This window comes from Lygodium microphyllum, chromosome 2, assembly GCF_053477565.2.
Source record: "Lygodium microphyllum isolate KBCC chromosome 2, Lygodium_microphyllum_v1.1.10, whole genome shotgun sequence".
Lineage (NCBI taxonomy): Eukaryota > Viridiplantae > Streptophyta > Polypodiopsida > Schizaeales > Lygodiaceae > Lygodium > Lygodium microphyllum.
Window position 1 is genome coordinate 168,489,242 of NC_141136.1, and position 24,100 is coordinate 168,513,341.

Sequence of the window (24,100 nt, forward strand, 5' to 3'; positions counted from 1 at the left end):
ACGAAAACCTATGCATAGACCTTCTAGTGTATATCAAGCTATGCCAATAGCTTGACATGGAGGCGTAGGACCAGTCATATTTGTGTCTGCTTGTCAAATTCATTGATAATTCTCTTTTATTTGTACTTGCATATATGTTTTTTAATTAACATCCTTTATTTGTACTTGCATATATATTTGTGCTTGTCAAATTCATTGATAATTCTCTTTTATTTGTACTTGCATATATATTTTTTAATTAACATCATTTTTTGCAAAGTTATGTTATCATGGTTTACCTAAACTTATATATTGATTATGCTAACATCATTTTTTGACTATACAAGTTACTATTGATGATATTCAGAGAGCATGATGAGTCGAGGGATGACAAATGAGAAGTTGCAATACAACTTACATGTTTGTCTTCGGATCAATTGGCACACTTCAAAGATATGGTTGACAAAGAGTTGCCTAGGTCATTGTATGGGTGTTCTGCACATTTCACCTTAATATGCTTTGACACTTCAATCTCGAATAGGTGAAGTGGATGCTCTAGACTAGCCATGGAGGGAGGCTCAGGGACTCCTCGCTTAACCAACAGAGAGGGTAGTTTTGGTAAATGCCTAGGAGAGACATAGACTTCCTCTCCTCGTTGTTCTAGGGGTGGTTCTAAGGGGGCTCTTTCTATGTAGCTTTCCTTGGATATATTTCTCATCCTTTGTAAAGATTCACAGTTTTTTATATTTATAGATACATTTTCTTGTTTGTTTTGGACTCTCCTCTCTATCATTCCATGTAGATCTATGAGTTATCATTGTCGATATTATACTTATTTGAATATTGAATCAATGACTTTTTCTTCCTAGTATCTCACGATGTATGTGTTTCATGACAATTGTGTACTCAATCTATAAATGCTTTATGGAACTTGTTCAATGCATGGGGCTAGAAGGGTGGTAGGACAGCATGCAATCCCACCTTTTTTTTTCTCTACAACTATCACTATTAGCATTGCAAGTTTACTGCACACATTGCTATTTACATCGATAAATGTATCCAAAAGCATCACTATTTGTATTGTATTTGTAGAGATGCATATTCGAAAATTTGAACAATGACAAGGTTTTTTTTAATGAATATTTTCATCAATTTAGACATCCGTATATGGCATGTATCTTGTAGTGCATAATAGAAAAATATTTGGTCTGCTCATGCCTTTATCCATTCCTATCAATCCATGGGAATACATTTCCATGGATTTGATCACTCATTTATCCACGACTTCATCCCATAATGATAGGATTTGGACCATCATTGGATATGTTTAGCAAACAAACCTATTTTATTCCATGTAAAAGGACTTTAGCTACTCTTTCAAGCTACTAAGCTTTTCATCAGCATTATCTTTCTATCCCATGGCTCTCCCCAAATTCTTCTCTCTAATCATGACCGTCACTTCTAGAAACCATTTTGGGTTGCCTTATTTAAAAACTTGGGTTCTAAAATGGATTTCACATGTAATTTCCATCATGAAAGCAATGGTTAAATCGAGGCTACTAATAGCACTATCCTAGACCTCCTTAGATTTTATACAATTGATCAACCCAGTAATTGAGACCAACATCTACCCATTTTACAATTTTCTTATAATAACATACTACACTTTGCTATTAGTTGAGCACCATTCGAGATTATATACAACAAGAAAATTCCCATTGCCATGACTTTATATCTTCTAATGTTCTTGTTATCAATGCTTTGGCATTTTACCATAATAAAAATTTAGAGAATATGACTATAATACATAAAACAATCTCAATTGCACTATACTATTCAAGCTAATAAGGTTAATGATAATGCTTTTCAATTGGATATATACATCCACATTGACAAATCCACAACTGCTTTCATATTAATCTATTAAAGATACACCTCTTGCCACTCCTATCATTGAGAATCCTCCTTTGTTAGATAAGAATATTGAGATTTTAGTTTTTGAAAAGATAATAGATCATGATATTGGGGGTAAGTTACTCAATGAATATCTGTGTGCATCACGTGGGTTCAAAAAAATGTATTTTTAAAATACCATTTTTATACATTTTTTACATACAGAAGGGTGTAATATAAAGGTCTTATTTACAAATTGAATAGAAAAGGGTTATGTTTTATTCAGAAAAATTCACAGATAAGGATATTTATAAATAGACCTTGAATGCACGTGATGTAGAGAATATATATATAGTAACTTCCTCGAGATCATGATATGATCACTACTCTAACGAGTAATTAGTATCACCATTATTTGGTCAAATATAAAAACCATTCTCTTAAGGAATCGCAACAGTCGATTCAATAATCATATTTTCCCCCTACTTAAGATTCCTTAATTACTATTTATCATTCGCATTCACATTAAAATTCTGAAGGTCACACATTCATGGCACTGAGACCGTACTTTTTTTTCTCCTTATTACTCTAGTGCAGATTCTTCACATTGAGGCAACACTAGCATGTGATTGATGGCATGTGGTTGACCATCCTTGCATTTATTTGTGGTTATTTTATTCAATTGAGGACAATTTCTTCTTAGTCCCCTAACATATTATCAAAATTATAAGAAGAATTATTTTAAAACAAATTATAATTTAATTTATTTCTTAAAATTTTTAACATTATTTAATTATTGCATGATTGAAACTTGTCGTGCATTGGCCTATGTGTGATATTGATTACTCATACTTGGTAGTTAAATAGCATGGAGTAATGTGATTTTTGTTTGGTACAATCGATTATCAAGTGAATAGATTATCCTTCAAAGAGCATGTATGATGTGCAAGGGATATTTATTTATTGGGTGCTTGAGTAGCACTGATTTTTTTTTAAATACACACTCTTTAGTGTGATGATTGTATGCACATAAGCCCTAGTGATTATATGAGAGAGCTAGCTTATAAAATCCTAGAATCAGTATTTTATTGATGTATATCTTAAGTAGGTTGGGATTAATATTTTAAAATCATATTTTTAGGAACGATAGTCCACTTTGGAGAAAATAATTGGGAAAGAAGAACCGTGCAAGGAAAAGAAATGTATGGGCATATTTTGAGATGTATTTTGTATTTTGAGTACTAATAAAATCCAATAAATACATGCATGAAGAATGTGCTTGGTCATACATAGGGGAAAATTTGTACCCAACTGGTCTCTTGTACACTCTTGTCTTTCAACTCTATTCTTTTGCAATTAGTGACTCTATGAATTTTCTGTAATTTTGTTTAAAGCTATGGTGAATTCTTGCAAAAGTCATGGAGTTGGGACTCGAGGGGGGGTCACTCATAAATATATGTATATATAACGTGAGTTCAAAATAAGGGGTTTTTAAAACACCTTTTTTATACATTTTTTACATACAGAAGGGTGTTATATAAAGGGGTGGTTACTTACAGATTGAATAGAAAAGGGTTGTGTTTTATCCAAGAAAAATTCATAGACTAGGATATTTATAAATAGGCCATGAATGCACATTATATAGAGGACATATATATAGTGAACCCCCCAAGAGTTGGGATTGATATCTTGTCAGGGAGAGGACAGGAGAGAAGGAAAGTGTAATGTCCCCCCCGTGACCCCCGTGCCTCCCCCCATGAGGACCACCCCTTAATTTCAAAAAAAAATTATTATTAGTTCAAAATTTTTTAACTCCCTCTCTCTCTCCCCGTTGACAGCACGTCGGGGAGAGAGAGAGAGGGAGTGATGTGTTAGTAATGGGGGGCATGCAGCCCCCCTAGGTGGGAGGGGTGGCGGCCATGCCACCCACCTCCTCCCCCTCCTATAAAAGGGGAGGCTCCTCCCCCTCCCTCGTCTACAGATAGTGCGCCCCCTGCTGGCGATTACAGCGCCCCCTCTAGCTCGACAGTGCCCCCCTTCTAACACAGTATTCCCCCCCTCCGCTTGCAGCAGCAGCAGTTGTGCCCCTTGGTGGTCTACAGAGAGGGCAAGCTCCCCTCCCCTCCGTCATGAGCAGGCACCACCCCCTACCTCTCCGTGACATCAGCACCCCCTCCTTTTTCGTCGAGTGCAACGAAACCCCCCCCCCCACCCCCGCCCCCCGGTGACTAGTGTGAAGGAGAGAGGAAGAAGGAGAAGAGAAGGAGAAGAAGAGGGAGAAGAGAAGAGAAGAAGAAGGAGAAGAAGAGGGAGAGAGAGAAGGAGAAGAAGAAGGAGAGGAAGAGCGAGAGAGAGGAGAAGAAGAAGGAGAAGAAGAGGGAGAGAGAGGAGAGGAAGAAGGAGAAGAAGAGGGAGAGAGAGAAGGAGAAGAAGAAGGAGAGGAAGAGGGAGAAGAAGAAGGAGAAGAATAGGGAGAAGAGAAGGAGAAGAGAAGGAGAAGAAGGGGGAGAAGAGAAGAGAAGAAGAAGGAGAAGAAGAGGGAGAGAGAGAAGAAGAAGAAGAAGGAGAGGGAGAGAGAGAGAGAGGAGAAGAAGAAGAAGAAGAAGAAGAAGAGGAAGAGAGGAGAAGAAGAGAGGAAAAAGAAGGAGAGAGAGAGGTGAAGAAGGGAAGAAGAAGGAGAGGAAGAGGAGAGAGAGAGAGAAGAAGAGAAGGAGATAGGGAGAGATAGAGTAGAGGGCTTAGAGATAGAGGTACACTCGGAGCCATGGCTCCCCCTAAAGGCAGAGCTTCAGAGACGTGGAAGCGACTGGACCTGCAGGTCCATCATGAGTCGACGGAAATGCGGTTAGGAACACCGGTGGAAACGCAAATAACATGCCATCCCTCCCCGACCGCTCAGGCCAAGTTCCTTGCTCTTGATCATATAGTAGCACATGTAAATAGATCTTTGAAATTGAAAATAATCCCATGTCATTTAGTCATGAGGAAAGGAAGATTTGCATGATAAAAGTACATAGAAAAGGAAAAGGACATATAGACTTGAATGAAATGATAGCTTTCTTTAAACGAAAGATGATAGATTTTATGTTGAAATTTTGCATGCAATGCTATTGTACAGAACTGCATGAACTGAAGAAGCCATATCATTTCTTGGGAAATTATAAGTTAGGTGATGGGGGGAGGATATTCAAGCTAGATTGCATACATTGGGAATGGAAAGATAAGGGTGCACTAGGGGTTGCAATGACAGAAAAGGAAGGCATCACAGTTGCATTAGGAAGATATAAGGCAATCATAATTTATATTTCATTGAGAGTTAAATGAATCATAGGCCTTTGATTAACATACACTACATACGAATTTTTATTGCATTCATGGCTTAGGTGGAAGGAAAGTAAAAGATAAAGAGTAAAAATTCTGCATAGTATCACACTTAAATATAGAAGGTTAGAAGATGTTGCATTTACTTAAAGTTGATGTCCAACTGATGGCCAACAACGAGGGTTTATTGCCATACCTTGAAAACCTAAGAACCCAACTCCAAGGACTTAGTCATTTCTTTTCCAACAAAGGGTTGTCCATCAAAGGCTCTATGGTTGTGAAACTCAATAAACTAGACAGATTGTCAAGTAAGTCGCAACTGTCGAGGGCCGTGCAAGACAAAAGGACCTAGAAGGAACTTGTTAAATTGACCTTGCGAAGCCCTAACCCAAGGGGGAGAGTGAACTTTAGGGTAGTTGATTTATGCTAAGCATGTTGCTTGGAATTGTTGAAATGGTTTTAACAAAGGTTGATCTTGTTGAAGATGGATTGTTGACCCAAGTTATGCTTGGTTGTTTGAAAAGGGTATCTCCAAGTGAATGTCGACTGGTTGTGTTGGTAAGAGGAGAGAATCTTACTAAGGATAGGTGGATCATAAGCAAGGTGATTGCTTGATGTGGTTTTGGATGCTAATCCAAGTTGTTTGTGATTTATGATTGCATGGCCGGGTCTGAGATGACTGATTGCCATGGAAACAAAAGGGATGTTTTCCCTAGTAAATGTTATTGGGCTGGTTGCTTCAGCTGTGGATGATTTCCTAAAGGGATAATTAAGGAAAGATGGTGCTAGCTACCCCCTGCGAACCACCAAACCCTAACCAAGGGGGTTATGAATCCGCACCGGGAATGTGGACCGAACTCGTCGCAAAAGGTCTCTCCGTGGAAATTACTTGGTGTAGGAGGACACTTGGGTGCCAGTGGGGGCTCTGGCCATAAATCCCAATGCCTCCGGATCCTACACAAGAGTTCTACGTGACTCGAGATGGGATCTCGAGACCTTGATACTAGTTACAAGGCAGAATCTTGGTAGAATAAACCTTCGGGGTTTGTTGCCGGGAGACGAAAGGATTTTTCTGCAAAGGTAGAAAGGAACACTTAATTCTCATGTATGGGCAGGAGACAAACATTAATCAAAAGATAAGTTAAGGAAGTGTTTGATCTTGTTTTATCTTGTCTTTGTGTCAGTGGCCTAAATTACGTAAAGGAACCTGTGATTAACAGGTTAATTAAGGAAGCTGCTTTTATGTGTCAAACATAATGTGGTGGATGTGACCAATGGGTCTATCCTACGAAAGGGTAGTCTCGGTTAGCCGAGAGCTTTCCTCAAAGGAAATGTTGACAAGGAATATTAGGAAAAGTAGAGCGATGACCTTGGAGAATGTTGGTTAGAACCCTGGTTCATACCGTTTTAGGGGACCGAAATGGGAGTATGCCCACCAACGAGCAGAGAGGTCGAGCGGTGCCTCCCTCTCGTTTCCCATTCTCTTTGAACCAAGTGCAGTATGAGTCTGCTTGGGTCCAGTTGTATCTACGCAAAGTGGAGCGGCTGCCGACCGACGCTAGAAGGCTATTAGGAAGACTCGACTGCTAGGAACCCAGACTTCAGGTCGATCCTAGTGGGAATGGTCGGATAAGTTCCGTTGCAAGGCAGACACGAGAGACCCTAGTTGGCAAACCCCGTGTCATTCCTTGGGAGTGCCGAGCGGCGTCTTCTAGATTGATCTCTCGATGGACTGCTAAGACATGTCCCGCAATTTGAGGGGCGGGCACGTTACAGAAAGAAGAGAGAGAGGGATTGTAGAAGAGAGAGAAGAGGCGCAAGAAGAGAGAGAAATACTATACAGAGGAGAGAAGGAGAGAGAAATGGCTGTCAGCCACCATGGAAGGACAAGAGAGAAGGTGAAGAAGGTGAAAGGAGAGATGTATATTAAAAATTGGTACCTATGCAGTGTCCCTTACACCTTTTATACTTAGCTCAACCTGACACTAAGTATTCCCCTCCATTACAATCCATTCCCACTCAAAATAAAGTTTTTGTCCTCAAAAACAAAGATTGGACTTATTGGTATGGCGAGGTAGTGGGCTACAGAGTACTACTCTGTACAGCGTTACAAGTGGGAAAAGATAGTTGGGGGGAGGCAGGGCTGAAATCATGTATGCAGTGTGAGCATGAGGGAAGGTGTCTCAGCACAAGATGATCACTAATTCCAAACCTCAGGATCAAATGGATAACCTTCATGGTAAGCATCACCAGCGTGCAGGTCATCCATACAAACATGGGTCTCTGCACTGCCACCGGGATCAAAAGGAAAGTGGTGATCCCTTCCATGCAATGGATTATCATTCATGAGTGAAGCTGGAATGATCATGACTGTTGACTTTTGCATCAAGTCTCTGATGAGCATCATATGATTAAACTTGGCATGTGCATGGGTGCTGTTGGAAACATACAATACTGCATACTTTGAAAATTTTCCTGCATCATTCCCGATGTGTTGCATGTCCATGATCCCAGCATTCTTGGCAATTACCAGGAATACAAACACAACATCCTTGGGCTGAAGGATCTCCTCATGGGGCTGCAGTGGAATGTCCACTTGATCAGCGATCTGCTCATGATCTTCAATCTGATCAATATGCTGCCCATGATCTTCGTCATGCTGGTCATGATCTGCAAGAGTCACATGATCTCCATGGTCTTCAACGTGCTACCCATGATCTACTTGCCCATTCACTTGAGACTTCATCCATTGTGAGAGATTTAAAGACCAAGGTTTTCCATAGTGGCTCTCAGTTTGAGCATTTCACCCACATTTTTGTGTGATTGGCCATTACAGCTGCATGTCGTTCAGCCTGCCTCCTCTCGTGTAAACATAGAGTGTGTTTAAGGGCGTTGAGGCCTATCATATTTGGTGAATGCTCTTCAACATCCATGATGTCTTAATTTGAGGCAGCTGAACTGAATGCTTTAGAGTTAGAGAATCTGCTGCTCAATACTGTTGGGTAATGATTATTGATTACTTGCTACTGAATCAAACTTTATTATTGCTGCTCCAGTTTGGTTGTTGCTCGCTGCCACTGGAAATTTCCCACTCTATGCCGCTCTCACAAAGTACACACTATGCTGAAAATTCAGAAGCAGGAGTCATGTTAAACTCTCATTTCTTCTTATCTCGCCTTAGGAGATCCAGAGTCTAAATCAAAAGATTAACAAGCCAAATATGCTACTATTGTCTATCTGGTAGTCTCCTGCCAGTCAATGCATCAGGGTGGGCTCCTGCCCACAGTCACAAATGAGCTGCAACCATAGTCACAAATGTATTCAGCACTTCATGCCACCTTGGGAAATCTTCAGAATCTGGACAGGATGTCATCTGGCTATATTGAATCACTTAGTCTCAAGTGTTGTTTATATGCAGGTTGTTGAGGAGCTCCATATTCTCAGAAACTCAATTTCAACCTTCTGAAGGACTTGAAAAGATCAAACCAATCAGATTATTTCAAATACCCCTTGGCACAACGCTCGATGCATCTCAATCAAGGGTCTTCCCTCGTGGCTGATGGGTCTATATATCACTCAACACAGGAGCAAGCAACATTAAGGAGATAATGTCTCTCACATCCAGAGCGCTGAGCCCTTCTCCATGGCCTATTCTTGATGCCCTCCTTACACATGCTTTGGTCACAACCTCATGTCACATGTATTAATTAGTGCGATTCTAGCTGCCTAGATTTCCTGAGGCGGTAATGTATGCATTCAAGCTTTTGAGGAGGAAAACTCTCACTTTGGAGAGGCTAAATCGGGCTCTTATAGATGCTTTTACTGAAGATTCAAGCACGAAGACTGCCAGTAGACTATTCTGCCTTATTAGATTCTCAATTCATTCCAGTGCCACAAGGAGCACAAAGCATCTCCCCTTCACCTAAAGATACTCGTCAATCCAATACAAGTCCTTCTATGAAGCGCTTAAAGCTTCTCATGATGCCTTTGTTAACTATCATGAACGATGAAAGGGATCAATCTGTTCAGCTGGCTTGCTGGCGCACCTGGACTTATCTTGCTCATAAACTTGGGTCTGGGATTAATCATTCATTGACGTCAACTCTGGTGGTTGCTCCTATGTTTGAGTCAATCCTCAAGTCTGGACCTGATAATGGTAATTCTTGGGTCTAGGATCCCTGCCTTAATGCTTTAGAGGCATTGATTGCTTGCAAAGTTGCTTTCACCACTCAGTCGCTTTCAATAAGCACTGAGGGTAAAGTAGCATACCAGAGAAACCAGAGCCTCCTGATCATCCGAAGAAAAAGCTTGGAACTTTGAGAAGCAATCTCCAATGAGGTCAATGAAACATTTTCAAAGTGCAGTGCAATCACTTTGTAAAATTTCAAGCAACTTCCCAAGATAGAGTCCTGCAATCAGAATAGCATTCTTTCTTATGGAAATTTCTGCTAAGATTGACATCAATAACTCCACTTCATCAAATAAATGTGCTTTCTTTCCCAACATAGCAGCATTGAGATTTTCACTGATATGAGCTACAAGTCGTGACAAGAAAGTTATGCCCACTGATTGGTAGCAACACATCAAATTAAAGATGCCTATAAGTGCCTTCTTCAGGTTTTGTAAGGAAGCTTTTGATAATGCAGCTCTCTCGCCCCATTTCTGATGAATTACACATGTAGTTGTTGTTGTTCTTATCAATGACCCAGGTATCTTCACGTCTGTTTAATAAGCATCACAATCTGTTGCTATTACTCGCAATATTTTGTAGAGAAGTGATATCACTGCTGTCTTCAGATCTAGCCATTTGGCGTTATCGATATTTGAAGCACCTTTGGAGCCCTGAGTTGCTTTGTCTAGTGCTCCTTGCAGATTCTATTGAATGGAGCCTTAAGAATGCTGCTTCTGCTGGTAAGAGGGATAGGGGAGACAAGAAGGGTACAATCAAACCTTCTCAAAAACATATTGAATCAGTGCATACATTGCTAAGATTTGTGAGTGCTCTCTCCTGTGAGACTGTGTCAGCTGCAGACACCAAGGTGTTTGTTTCTGTTGTTTGGTCTGCTTTAGAGTGTCTAATGGAACTTCACTCACTTGTTTTGTCTTCTTACTTCTACAAGTTACCTCTTCACGGTTCATCTCCTCGAGGAAGACAAGATCAGAAAGAAATTGACAATACTCAAGGAGATCTTGTGACTCCTATTGTATTCATGATTGCAATGTGGTTCCAGTTTGGTCATGGCCACTGCCTCAAATCTTCCCCCATAATGTGGTTTTAGTTTGGTCATGGCCACTGCCTCAGATCTTCCCCCGCAGCAAAACCCTCACCCCTCCCCATATGTGCGTTCGAAATGCCTCTCCTTGCCCTACTACACTCAGTGGGGCCACAAGCTGGTCGTGTGTGGATCCGAGCCCCCTCTAAGAGCATGGGATCCCTCCCTCTCCCTACAGATGGCTCCCCACCATCAAGGCCAGGAGCTCTTCTGGACAGCAGTTCTCTCTGTCCCCCTCACCTTCAAGACCGAGTACTGCTGCCTTGTCATTGATGAAGAGAGCAAGGTCATGCGCAAAGAGACTGGCAAGCCTTGCTCTTTGAGCGTCCTCAAGTAGGCTCATCTTATCCTATCGTTCCAGGGCATGAAATTGTTGGAATTGTTACTGAGGTCGGTTCAGACGTCACGCTATTCAAAGTCGAAGATCATGTCGTTGTTGGGTGCATGGTGCGCTCATGCGGCGATTGTGATGCTTGCAACAAGAAGCTTGAGCAGTTTTGCCCCAAAATTGTGTGGACGTACAATAGTGTCGACGTTGATGGCAAAAACACTTACAGAGGCTACACCGATCTCATGGTGGTGGATGAGAAATATGCTTTGTGTATGCTGGAAAGCTTGCCAATGGACACTACTGCGCCTTTATTGTGTTCTAGTATTACTGTCCACATCCCCATGGTGTACTTTGGTATGACAGAAAGGGGTAAGAAATTTGGTGTGGCTGCTGGGATTCTTCTATGTTGTACCTGTACACAGTAGGGTTTCCTGAGACTAAAAAAGGAACTAAATCTAAAGGAAGGAGAGAGAAAGGAAGGACCTAAAACTAGGCTCTAATACCACTGTAAGGGAGAGGACAGGAGAGAGGGAAAGAAGAGAGAAAGGGACTGCAAAAGAGAGAAAAGAGGTGCAGGAAGAGAGAGAAAGACTGTAGAGAGGAGAGAAGGAGAGAGAAATGGCTATCAGCCACCATGGAAGGACAGGAGAGAAGGTGAGAAGGTGAAAGGACAGATGTATATTAAAAATTGGCACCTATGCAGTGTCCCTTACACCTTTTATACTTAGGTCGACCTGACACTAAGTATTCCCCTCCATTACATATCTAGCTTCATGATGGGTTGTTTCTTAACAAAGAGTGGAATAGGCTCCTAGTCTGAGCTCACATGAGGAGACACTTTGGCATTCTAGTCAAAGGCAAGGAATCCATGGTCACATATAAACAATGGCATTTGTGGGAGGATGGTCATGTATGCTACTACAAGAAATTATTGGTTAATATTAAGATCAGGTACTATGATTCTTCTCTATTTTTAGAAATTGATACAATCGACATAAACATCAAGTTCTCTTTAAGGCACCATCTTGGTGGTAGCTTGATCATGCACTGCTTGGGTATCCATGGTCCTATTTTGATAGTCATTATTGTATATCCTATTATGAGTCATGATCATTGTATCATTGTATTATACCAGATTACCCATGATCTGAGAGAGGATGTTAGCATATATAATCTATTCATATGTGAGTTTGTGCTCATGACAATATAGTAGACATTTAATGATATGATCTACTATTTTGGCACCCAATTATCTTGATCATTTTCCAGCAGATCAACTACATTTATGGCTAGCCAACCTATTTTTTTGGGTTGTCAAATTCTAGCCAACCTAATCATGGCTTTGGGGATATTCATAGATTTTACTCTCCCTCCTTCATTCATTTTAGGATGTGGACACTTGTAGTCTTCCTGAGAAAGTTCTCCTGGAGAGAAAGAACTGATGCCAATACATATACAATCGAAGATCTACTATTATATGTGATTGTCTCATGTTTGGCATATAGCTTTCACTTTCCAAGCATATATCTGAGTTTTCCTTTGTAGTGTTCTTGTGTTTTCTCTCTCTTATCTCTAGTGTTATGTGGTCTATTGAGGTCCATCACAACAATCTTTTATACTTTGATCGTTGCATGTACTTCTAACATGCTCCCCCTCTAATCGTCTCCAATAATACTTGGTGCTCCGTTATTAAGAGCGAAGTGACAATACACAACAATATCGATGGGACAAAGCTCAAGGGCCTTAAAGAGGATGACTAAATCAAAATGCAAAGGGGTTTCCTTGTTAGTATACACATAGTGTGAAGGGAGATGGTCACTCTTGCCTTTTTTATCTCGAAAGTCATCTCCAATGAAAGGGTGCTTACATGCAACCCTATAAGCTATTTTATCACATGTGCAGAATGTCATATAAAGCAAGGTCTCTTCCGCTCTCTCCCTCTCTAACTATCTCTCTTTATTTAGCTCCCATTCTCTTTCTATCCATATAAATATCTCACTTTCTTTCAATATAATTCTCTCCTTTTTCTCACTCTCTCCATATCTCTATCTAACTCTCACAATTTGTCCATCTCTCTCTCTCTCTCCCTCCCTCTCCCTCCCTCTCTCTCTCTCTCTCTCTCTCTCTCTCTCTCTCTCTCTCTCTCTCTCTCTCTCTCTCTCTCTCTCTCTCTCCCCTTTAGCTTTAAAAATAGAAATATGTCCTCCAAAGTTGCACATATGGTATATTTTCCCTTGATCTTGTTAAATCTTAGAATATCATTTCAACTCTTTTTCTGAGAAATCCAACATAAGAAGAATAAATCTTTGGTCAATGCTAGAGAATGTAGAAATAGAGAGTTATCTTTCCACATTAGTTGGAAGGTGCTCAATGATGCTAACTTGAGTCTCCAATCCATTGACCATAATTTCACTCTCATGTAGAGTGACTACCTTAATCTTCTTACTACTAGATGCAAGGTAAGTTCTCTCCTTACTCTCTCTCTCCCTCCCTCTCCCTCTCTCTCTCTCTCTCTCTCTCTCTCTCTCTCTCTCTCTCTCTCTCTCTCTCTCTCTCTCTCTCTCTCTCTCTCTCTCTCTCTCTCTCTCTCTCTCTCTCTCTCTCTCTCTCTCTCTCTCCCCTTTAGCTTAAAAAATAGAAATATGTCCTCCAAAGTTGCACATATGGTATATTTTCCCTTGATCTTGTTAAATCTTAGAATATCATTTCAACTCTTTTTCTGAGAAATCCAACATAAGAAGAATAAATCTTTGGTCAATGCTAGAGAATGTAGAAATAGAGAGTTATCTTTCCACATTAGTTGGAAGGTGCTCAATGATGCTAACTTGAGTCTCCAATCCATTGACCATAATTTCACTCTCATGTAGAGTGACTACCTTAATCTTCTTACTACTAGATGCAAGGTAAGTTCTCTCCTTACTCATTTTATTAGTAATCTACAAAACTTTATTAAAACACTAAGTAAAACATCTCCATAAAAATATTTGCAAATATACACATACTTTTGATGAGAGAATTATATGTAGTTTCATGAATTCATGTAGCTTCCATCTTAATAATGGATGACTAGAAAAGAACCTTTATGCACCTAAACCATTTTGCATAATCATATTAACTTTCATCAGAGAAATACTTAGATTAGAAAATTGTGGTAGTTGCATACTTAGGTAGGTCATAACACCACAAGTTGCAACATTTCATGTGGGTAATATTAAAAATGAAAGAAGTAGAAGGAGAACACTACAATATTTGTAATTTGGTATGTCACTTACAAGAAACATAGCGTAAGCCATCTCATATAGGATGAACTTCAATTTGTAAACATCGCTAACCATGTCACAAAAGATGTCACATAATCATCATTTAAAAACATCATTTATAAGATGTTATTTGGCATCCCACATGCAACATTTTTAACATGAATCACATAAGAGATGCCTGCCAATTATACGTGCCCCGCTACTAATACCCTAGATTTCTTGTAGTACCATGTTGCTTGGAAATTTTCCACGGCCAACAAATTAACTTGATCAGTAATTACATATGAGACACGAAAGCGCTACTATAGTGATAGTGATAAGGGATTATGTAGTAGAAGGAAATAGGGCTATAGGCAAGCATGTACATGTGTTTTGTAAACTAACATTAATAGATTATGGTTTATCTACGAGTGCTAAAATTAGCATGTCTAGAGACCCACATCTATACATGTGTCAAGTTTGCAAACTAGATGTGCATATAATCATACATATAGAACCTACATTAGGATTAAAAAAGAGAGAATCAATGAACCAATAAGAAGATCCCTACTTTTTCTTTAACCATAAAGAAATTTACATAAACCATCAACACAATGTAGTAAGAAAACTCATAATTCCAATATGATAACATAAAGACATCTATCCAAAACAATGTTCATATAAATTTAGTTATAAAGGTATATAAGATACAACGTCATAAGACATGAAAACTATATGAGAAAACATAATTCTAAGATTCATTAGGCTTGAATAAAGTGGACCTTATTCAATATTCACTGTAATTGTGTCTTAGAATACTTGAATATGGATGTAGATATTAAGTTATGTAATAAGGTTTGAATCATTAATAATGGAAGGATAAGAAAGAAGTATATTTACTAAGTAAAAGGAGGAATTGTGAGGCAGCAAGCAAGTGTGAGAAAAGATGGCTCAAGTAGGCATATCTTTTAGGGGCACAAACAAGGTTGCTCTAGAGAGGAGAAAATATTGATAACAAAGGCATAAAGCATGGCTCATCAAGGTGGACAGAAATAGAGAAACATGAGGGGATGTGATGCAAAGAGAAGATTAAGACGAAGAAAATCAAATATCTACAAGGATAAATAAAGGCACAATTGTTAACAATAGGAACATACTTGAACTATTCTAATAAAGATGTACACTATTGTCTTGAATCAAGAGAAGTGGTGTAGGAATAACTTGAATCTTCATTTCACGATTGTTATTCATGCTCAAGCTCAAGCTCAACATGGAGGTAATACATCTCTCTCTTATATCTCTTTGATGGAAATTTGGGCATTGCTATCTTTGTTTGTGATGTTGATTTATCCTAGCCATCTCTATTTGTGATCTTGATTCAACCCTAGTCATCCCTCTTGATTCTTCCTAGCCATCTATGTTTATAATGTGTATTTGGCCCCATCTATCCCTATTTGAGATTTTTGTGAAGTTGCTTTCAAAAAATGAGCCTGTATACATGAAATGTTTCAAAATGTAATGTGGTGAGCACAAGTCAAGGCTTCATATAGTATTTTGACTCATCTTTTGATAAAAAGAAACTATGCCATTAATCCCAATCAATCTAGATATGAATGGTCAAATTCTCAACATCAGACACTGAATTCCAAGTATTGATGTATAAATTCTCAATGAAGACTAATTGAAAACTTAAAGGATATAGAATAATTTGCTATTTTGGAAAAAAATAGTAAATTTTAACAAATTTAAATTTTATTATTTTTAATAATTTTTAAATTATTTCTCTCTATTCTAAGGTATAATTTCTAACAAGGTCCAAACTTGAGTCCAAATCTTCTCTAATGGTAACTTGAAGTAATTATCCTTGCAACAATCACTATATCCAATTAATATGATCATAAAAGTACAATATCATAGAGTAGTGATAATTGAGACTCATTTACTTGAGCACTCTTGTAAACCAGAAAGCCATACATGATCTATATTAGATTAGCCCTTATATTAGCAGATCACCTCCTAGAATTCTTACTCATGTCTTCCAGTGTAATTCCCTCCTCCCACAATAGCTTAAGCTCAATGGGCAGAGATAGACATCCATATTCTAAGCGTGAAGATTTCTTGTTTGTGGTATTATTTTCTTTGTTGAGAACATATCAAATATGAAAAAGAAAGTTGTTAATAGTACAAGATAGATTTTCTTGTAGTAGAATCCTTGTTTTCCTTGGTGTTCCTTTTGGGGATCCATGTTTTTGGTGTGTAGCTAGGGAAAACTGCCATTAACAAGCATGAGAAAAGGTTGAAAATGAAGAAAATGGCATTGCCAAGAAGAGAAGAATTCAATGGATGCTTGTAAAGTTCCTTCTACCACTGAAGAAGTAGAGATTCTCATTGTCAAAGCCACTTTCTACAAGAAGTTCACTCCACAATGGCGGAAACATATTACCATCATGATGCAAGCTCTATGTGGTGGACTATTTCCTCTCCCTACTGAAGCAACAGAGACATGTATCTTGGTGGCAAGTTTGTTGGGAGAAATTTGAAGTGCAAAAATAGAGAGAATGATCATGCATGGGAGATTTAGCATTCATTGAAAAGTCTCTAGACATCATCAAGTGGGAGATCGTGAAGAAGCTTCAGGAGTCATGGTCAATGGAAGTTCACGAAAACATGAAAGAAAAGAGTTGGAATTCATTCATAGATGCTCAACAGAAGGACAAGTGGGACTCATGGTGCACTAATAATCTCATGTTTTCCCAATTAGCAACCCACTAGAAGCTAGTAGATAGAGTTTTCTTCACAAGATACATTGTTAAAACCATCAGAAGTTGGCATTGCTATGATGATGGCACCACAACAATCCTCAAAAGAATGAGTTTTGACACTTTCAAAACAGAATATCTTCCCCTCTGTCACAGACTGAGAGTTGAATTCAAAGATGTCGAAAAGAAGGAAGTAGAAGAAATGTTGGCTAAAGAGTCCTCCAAAGACTGAAGCCCCTTCTAATTCTGTTCTAATTGAGTACAGACCAACTAGGTGGAGTTAACTCCCAGATGAATGATGCAATCAAGAGGCAAGCACTAGAACGAGTCTAGAGGTACATGAGAAGAGAGAATGCAAAAGTTAACGCTGAGAACAAGCTAGCAGCGGAAGCCTCCTTTGACACCCTAGCATCACTTTTTATAGAATTCCCCATGGCGACTCAAGGTCCCCTTCCTAGTCAAATCTATCTTGAAAATATTGATTTGACAGGTCAGTGAATGTAGTATCATTGCCCATCTTTAAGGGAGAGTACAATGAAGACCCTAATCTTCATGTAGCAGATTTTATGGTAGCGTGTGTAGCTAACAATGCTAGAACCCCTAAGCATTGGTTGGCGATATTCACCGCCACTTTCAAAGGCGTGGCATTTTAGTGGTATGAGAGACAAGCAGCAGGAAATTTTGGCACATGGGATTCCTCACTAAATTCAAGCATGAAGGTTTTGAAGAGCAGATGTGAGAGGAGTTCATGAACTTAAGTTAGTCCTCTAGTGAACGAGTAGAAGCTTATGGAATCCATACTGAAAAGATGGACCAACCATCACTTGGATGAAGGCATCCAATGGGAGTTTCCCTTAGAGGCCTACAATCGGAAGTTTGCAAGTTTGTGGAATTGAGAAGACCAGTCCATCTGCAATCTACATCAGTGGAAGGTGCACAACTGTATGATGAAGTTGAAGCAAGGTTGTCGATGACCTCAAGAAGAGGAGTCCTACTTCCTCCCATGTCAAGAATGGCATACCCACCAAATGCAATCCCAAGGATAGTTCCCTACCCCTATCCTCAAATGCAAATAGTGTCACAGTATAGTGCACCAAACCCACAATGTCCGCAAATGACAATGCCTCAAATGATGGTTCCACCACAAAAACACTGGCCTCAGATAGTTCCCCAATGGTGACTCAACAACAGTGGAATCCTACCAACTGGAATCAACAACCCTCAGTCTCAACACGCACTCTAAATCAAAACCAAAATAGAGGATCCTCTAGATCAACCCAACCAATGTATGCAGTAATCATAGAAGCTTCCCAAAACCCTACTACAAGTACTCCAAGAGGTGAAAATTTGAAGGACTACCTGTCCAATTCAGTCATCACAAGTATTTAGAAGGAGCTTATGGATGTGATTATAGAATAACTTCAAACATTGGAAGGTAAATATAGCTAACATATCCACTCCTGTGGGAGGTGGGAGAGATGTGATGTGTTTCTAATACATGGTGTGAAAAGTTCTATCAAGTAGGATATTTAGCCATTGAATGTACCCGAAAACCAACCATTCCTGGAGCTCGTGGGGTTCACCTTATATATATTCTCTATATAACGTGCATTCATGGCCTATTTATAAATATCCTAATCTATGAATTTTTCTTGAATAAAATACAACACTTTTCTATTCAATCTATATGTAACCACTTTATATGATACCCTTTTGTATGTAAAAAACATATAAAAATGGTGTTTTAAAAACCCCTTATTTTGAACTCACGTTATATATACATATATTCGTGAGTGACCCCCCCCCCCCCCCCCCCCGAGTCCTGGAGCCTTTTGTTCGTACTGTTTGAGGAAGAACCATACAGAGGATATCTGCTCTCTAAAGGACATACGTGATAGAAGAAAGAAAGATGAAAAAGCAAGATTCAACTTGCTGGAATCCAAGATGACCACCCAGGATATTGGATCAAAGCCTAGGGAGTTCGGGCAGTCCTAATTTCGGTCCAAGGAGGTTTCCCTCTCAAAGTTATATAGGATGATAATCTGTGATGGCCAAAGATTAGGGGTGGAGTGTTACACATGTGGAAAAAAGGGTCATATCTCACGGAACTGTCCAAACCCTAGAAGGTCTATGGACTACAAGCCCTTATGCAATTGATGTAAAGAAGAAGGCCACACTACAAAAGACTGTCCAAGTTCAGTTCCTGTGAAAGATACCTCTAAGACCCAACAAAAGACCCAAGAATTTACTTCCAATTTGGTGGAATTGGAAGTTGTTGCAATAACGCATGCAAAGAAAGGAAAACACACAGTTCCAAAGGAGAACATTCCCTCTACCAAGACAGTGAAGTTCAACCTTCCTAGGGAGAAACAAAATAGTGTAACACATAACAATGTAGTACATAGCACTATAGAGCCACAGAGATAGCGCAGAGACAAGACCAAAGGTTCAGGATATAGAGGATGCTGAAGTACCTCCTCAAGGAAAAGAAGCGTAGATATTTTTTCTCCTAGAAGAAAAAGGAAAGATAAAAGTGGGTGTGGCCCCATTCCCTAGCTGATTGGAGAAGCTTGTGGATCCTATCAAAGAATATGACTTGGCAAAAGACCTAGACACCTTTAAATCAAACATAACATTTTAAAAGTTGCGCTTATGTTTTCTCCTAGCTGTCAAAAGAAATTCAAAAGCATACTAACAAGAAGAAGAGGCTTAAGGATCTCTCTTGCCATAGCAACCAAGTCCAAAAAAAGCCCTAGAGCTTGTGAAAGAAGTGGATGTGGCTAACGCCTTTCTAGATCTTGGAACCCCAAAGATTGGCATATGGATTGAAGGATGCTTTATATCAGACGCATTGATTGATGGAGACTCATCAGTGAACATAATGACTGGTGTGACAATGAATGATCTAGGCTTGCAAGGAATGCAGCCTACACAATGGCTTATCAGACTAGTAGACGAAAGTAGAATCAAGCCTTTGGGCATTGTCTCATACGTGAAGACAACCCTCGCAGGAAGAGATTATTGGCTAACATATCTGGTAGTAAAACCAAATTCCTACAAGACCTCATGCCCTCTACTATTTGGAAGGCCTTAGCTCTTTGAGGCAAGAGCAAGGACGGATTGGTTCAAAGAAACCCTAACCCTAGGCAAAGGACCTAACAAGGTGGTGTTGAAGTTGTATGGATCACAAAAAGGCAATGGATCCACTTCCATCAAAGTTATAACAAACTCTTCTAATGAGTGACAGATGGTACATCAGGAGATGAAGAGGCCGTCAAACAAATCTTTCCCAGGAAAACAGAAGCACGGTTCCTAATAGTGGATACTGTAACCCAATTGTCGAAAGAAGCAAAGTCTTTGTCAATGGGTGAATACCTCCTACCTGAACCTGAATTGACTTCTAAAATCACCTCTGACAGTGAGATAGAGGCATGGATGTATTGTTCTCCCTATTACATGGCCATAGCGGAGCCAGAGATAGAACCAGAGATAGAGACAGAGACAGAGGCAGACACAGAAGCAGAAGTAGAGGACATAACAAAGAGTATGTTCTTCTCTTACACAGAACCCCCATAGAGATAGAAATAAAATCTAAATAGGATGACAATGATAGTGAACAAGAAGACTATGAAAGCGAGCTAGAAGAGTCTATCCTACTCATAGAAGGCAGAGATGAGGACGAAGTTCCAGAAGCCTTAGAAGCCGGAGATCCCTTTGTTGTTTGACAGAATGACCATGGTACCTTTTGGATTGATTAATGAGTCACATCATATGCAAAAGATCCATAAGAAATGGATTAAGAAGAATAACCCTTCCTTCAGCAGTGGTTCTTGCCACCCTAATCTACCCCTCTCACGAGAAGATGATGGCAATGCACCTTTCCAACAACCACCAATTCGGTAGCTTAAATACAACTCGGAAGGTTCCTGTTACACAATGTTTTTGGATGCATCCTCAGAAGACGAGTCCTCGAATCGATAAGTAAATCATCCCCAAACCAGACCAGAAACTGCTCTAATAGCCTTTTTGCTTCCAAAGAGCAAGCTAAGTCTCCATTGAAAGAAAAAGTCAGTTCCAATGAATCATCAAAAGAGGAGACCACTCCTTTGAAGGAGTGGGATCTATACCTAGAAGTAGTCTGTGGGACATTCATCCATGAAGTGGAAGGAGAAAAGAAACTAATATTTGTGGATGCTGAGGTTACTGAATGTTACTTGAAGGTGGATATAAATCTTCGACGAGAAGAAGAACTATCGGTCTTGCATGACCTACTGAAGGAGAACTTAGACATGTTTGCATGGTCATACAAAGATCTGAAGGGGATTGATCCCACAATATGTCAACATCACATCGACCTAGAGCTTGACACCAAACCTGTGAGGCAAAGATAGACGTGCATGAATCCAAATTACTCTACCTTAGTGAAGGCCGAATTACTGAAGCTCCTTGAAGCTAAGTTTATATATCCAGTGTCCAATAGTGAATGGGTTTCGCCCATTGTGGTAGTACCCAAGAAGAAGGAAAAGCTTCAAATATGTGTGGAATTCCAAAAGCTGAAGTCCAAGATGAAGAAGGAATGTTTCCCTATTCCTTTCACAGACCAATTGTTGGACACAGCGGCAGGTCATGAGCTCTATTCCCTCTTGGATGGATTCAGTGGATATAATCAAGTCCACATTACAGAAGAAGATCAATCCAAAATAACCTTCACAACAGAATGGGGAACCTATGCTTATAGAGTGATGTCATTTGGGCTCTGTAATGCCCCTACTACCTTCCAATGAATGATGATGGTCGCATTCCAAAACCATCCGCATGACTTCATTGAGGTGTACCTAGATGACTTCGGTGTCTATAGCCTAATCTATGAGCATTGCAGATGTCAAGAGTATGGGATTTCTTGATGACACCAAAAGAAGCATCAAAACAAGGCACAAAAATGACCATGCATATATCATAATTTCATCTTTTGTAAAGAGGATAACATTTACATTGTTACAAAATCACCAAAAAGAGAGAGAGATATGAGGGGGCCACATCCACATCCATGTTCATCATAAATAAATGGTATACACAAAAGTGTTACGTGCATACATTTGGAAAGGGTAGGAATACTCAAAATCAAAGGCCAAAGGTCTTATAATATCAAATCTATCAAAGTTTCAAAAAAATAACAAAAATACGAAGGGGTGTGCTTTTTGGGGAAGAGGTGGGGTGGAGTGCACGAGTGGTTATGTGCCTCTTTCCCTTCCCTCTCTTGTCCAATCACATATTCTCCTTTTTGGTGGTGCCAAAAATTTGTTCTCTTTCCTCTTTCCTCTATCTTTTGTGCAAAAATTTATTTTCCCTTTTGTTCTTGCATAATGGTTGAAGCTATGCATGAAGATGATGAAGATAACAAATTTGTTCATTATTAAGTGGAAGATTTATGGTTTCTTTTCAGTTCTTGAGATTAATGGCAGAGCCATATATATAGATTTTGTGTGCTTTGTCCCTGGTTTTGTGGTTGATTATGTTCGTGGGAAGGTTGTGTCATTTTGGTGCGCAGTCGGGGAAAGAAGCTAATCTCAACAAACTACAACCTAATGGAGATTATATGGTGACAAGAAGCAAAAGAAAAACCGGCAATAGGAGAAAGAAGATGAAGAAGAAGAAGCATCTACCACATCATGAAGCAAAATCAATTAAGGTACAACAACAATAACACAAAAGCCTGGCTACATGATCATCCGTTGCATCATTTAACTAGAAAAAAAACAAAATCAAAGATAAAGAGGATGAGGAGGAGGTGAAAGGAGGCACAGAAGAATGGCCAAATCTAAAATGATGATCTTATGTCCATCGACTATCCCCAGTAACTCTTGTGTTTTCCTCCATAGCCTTGTTCCCAACTTCTTGGTCATCAAGACCACAAGCCCTTCCTTCTGAATCAATCTTGAGAAATGGAAAGAGGTAGCATAAAGGAAAGAGGGAATGATTGTGAAACAGAAAGAGAGTCATGTAATGCTGGATGGAGAGTCTTGTAATGCTGGATCAACAAACCTCCATTGAAGCCGAACATCCAATTCGTGAAGCGTGTGTTGCATCAACACATCTTTCTTGTGCACACGATGAGCCCTGAACCCTAGCACAGGGTCTCCACTCTCTCAAGCAAGGTGTGGCTGCCTCGTATCCTCCCTGCAATAATTCCCCCTGCCTATAATATCTCCATCATGATGATGATGTTGCTGTCCATGATGATGATGATGGTGTTTGTTGCCTACGCAGATCCCATCCTCACACCCAAACTCAAATACTATCACCTGCCCCTCAATCTCCCCGACAAGGAGATTCCCTTCAACTACTGTTGCATGCCTAATTGGGACAGGCCCCCATCGAGTTCCAGTTCAATGAGAGTGCTCATTGCAATCTTAAGGTCTGGCCTATTGCCCATACCCTCACGGACGAGTATGCAACAAAAGTGGGCAAGGCCTATTGTCTGATGAAGGCCCTTCCTGTAGGTGAACCCCGATCCTTTATGCAGTAGGCAAACATCCACAGTGCCTATTCTGGTGCAACTTATCAGATGGGGAATTCTACCACCCCTCTTCAGGTCCATGCCTCATGGCTTTTCTACTCTTTCCATCGTTGGTACCTCTACTTTCATGAGCGCATCTTGGCCAGCCTTCTGGGACACATTTGCTCTTCCCTTTTGGAACTATAATCATCAAGATGGAACGACCATCCTCTAGGCATAAGTCTCATTTCCTAATCTCACATATCATTACAGAGAACCTTCCCACTTGGCCCCTAGCACTATCATGATTGATTACTATTATATGAACGCCTCAATTCGCAGAATTGAAGAGCAGATTGCGGCCAATCTTGCCACTACCCATCGGATGGTGGTCAGTGGTGCACCCACATAGTACAACTTTTTCTGGCAAGCCTACTGGGAAGATGATGGCCCTCAGCCTGGATCTGGTACAACTGAAACAATGCCCTATAAGGGTGTCCATGGGTGGATAGGTGATCAGGAGCAGATTCACAAGAAAGACATGGACACCCTCTATGCTACTGTGGAAGAAATACAGTCTTCTATACACATCATGCTAATATCGACTGATTGTGCGAAGTTTGGAAGAGCTTCCCAGAAGTGGAGAACTTATGGGTGAGCTGGAATCTTTTAAGGGGATAAATCATATGTTTTGGTGGGGGAGGGCTGCTTAGAAGAAGAAGAAGAAGAAGAATCCCAAATTGAAAAGCAGGCAGAGAAAATGATGAGCATGTCATGGATTCTTGCTAGCACCCGCTCCCATATCGACA

At 39.9% G+C, this 24,100-nt stretch overlaps 1 pseudogene; it reads left to right on the forward strand.

Annotated features, from left to right (window-relative positions):
* The first annotated feature begins 9,006 nt into the window (after window positions 1-9,006).
* Window positions 9,007-23,972, forward strand: LOC148040591 (uncharacterized; annotated as a pseudogene).
* The last annotated feature ends 128 nt before the right edge of the window (window positions 23,973-24,100 follow it).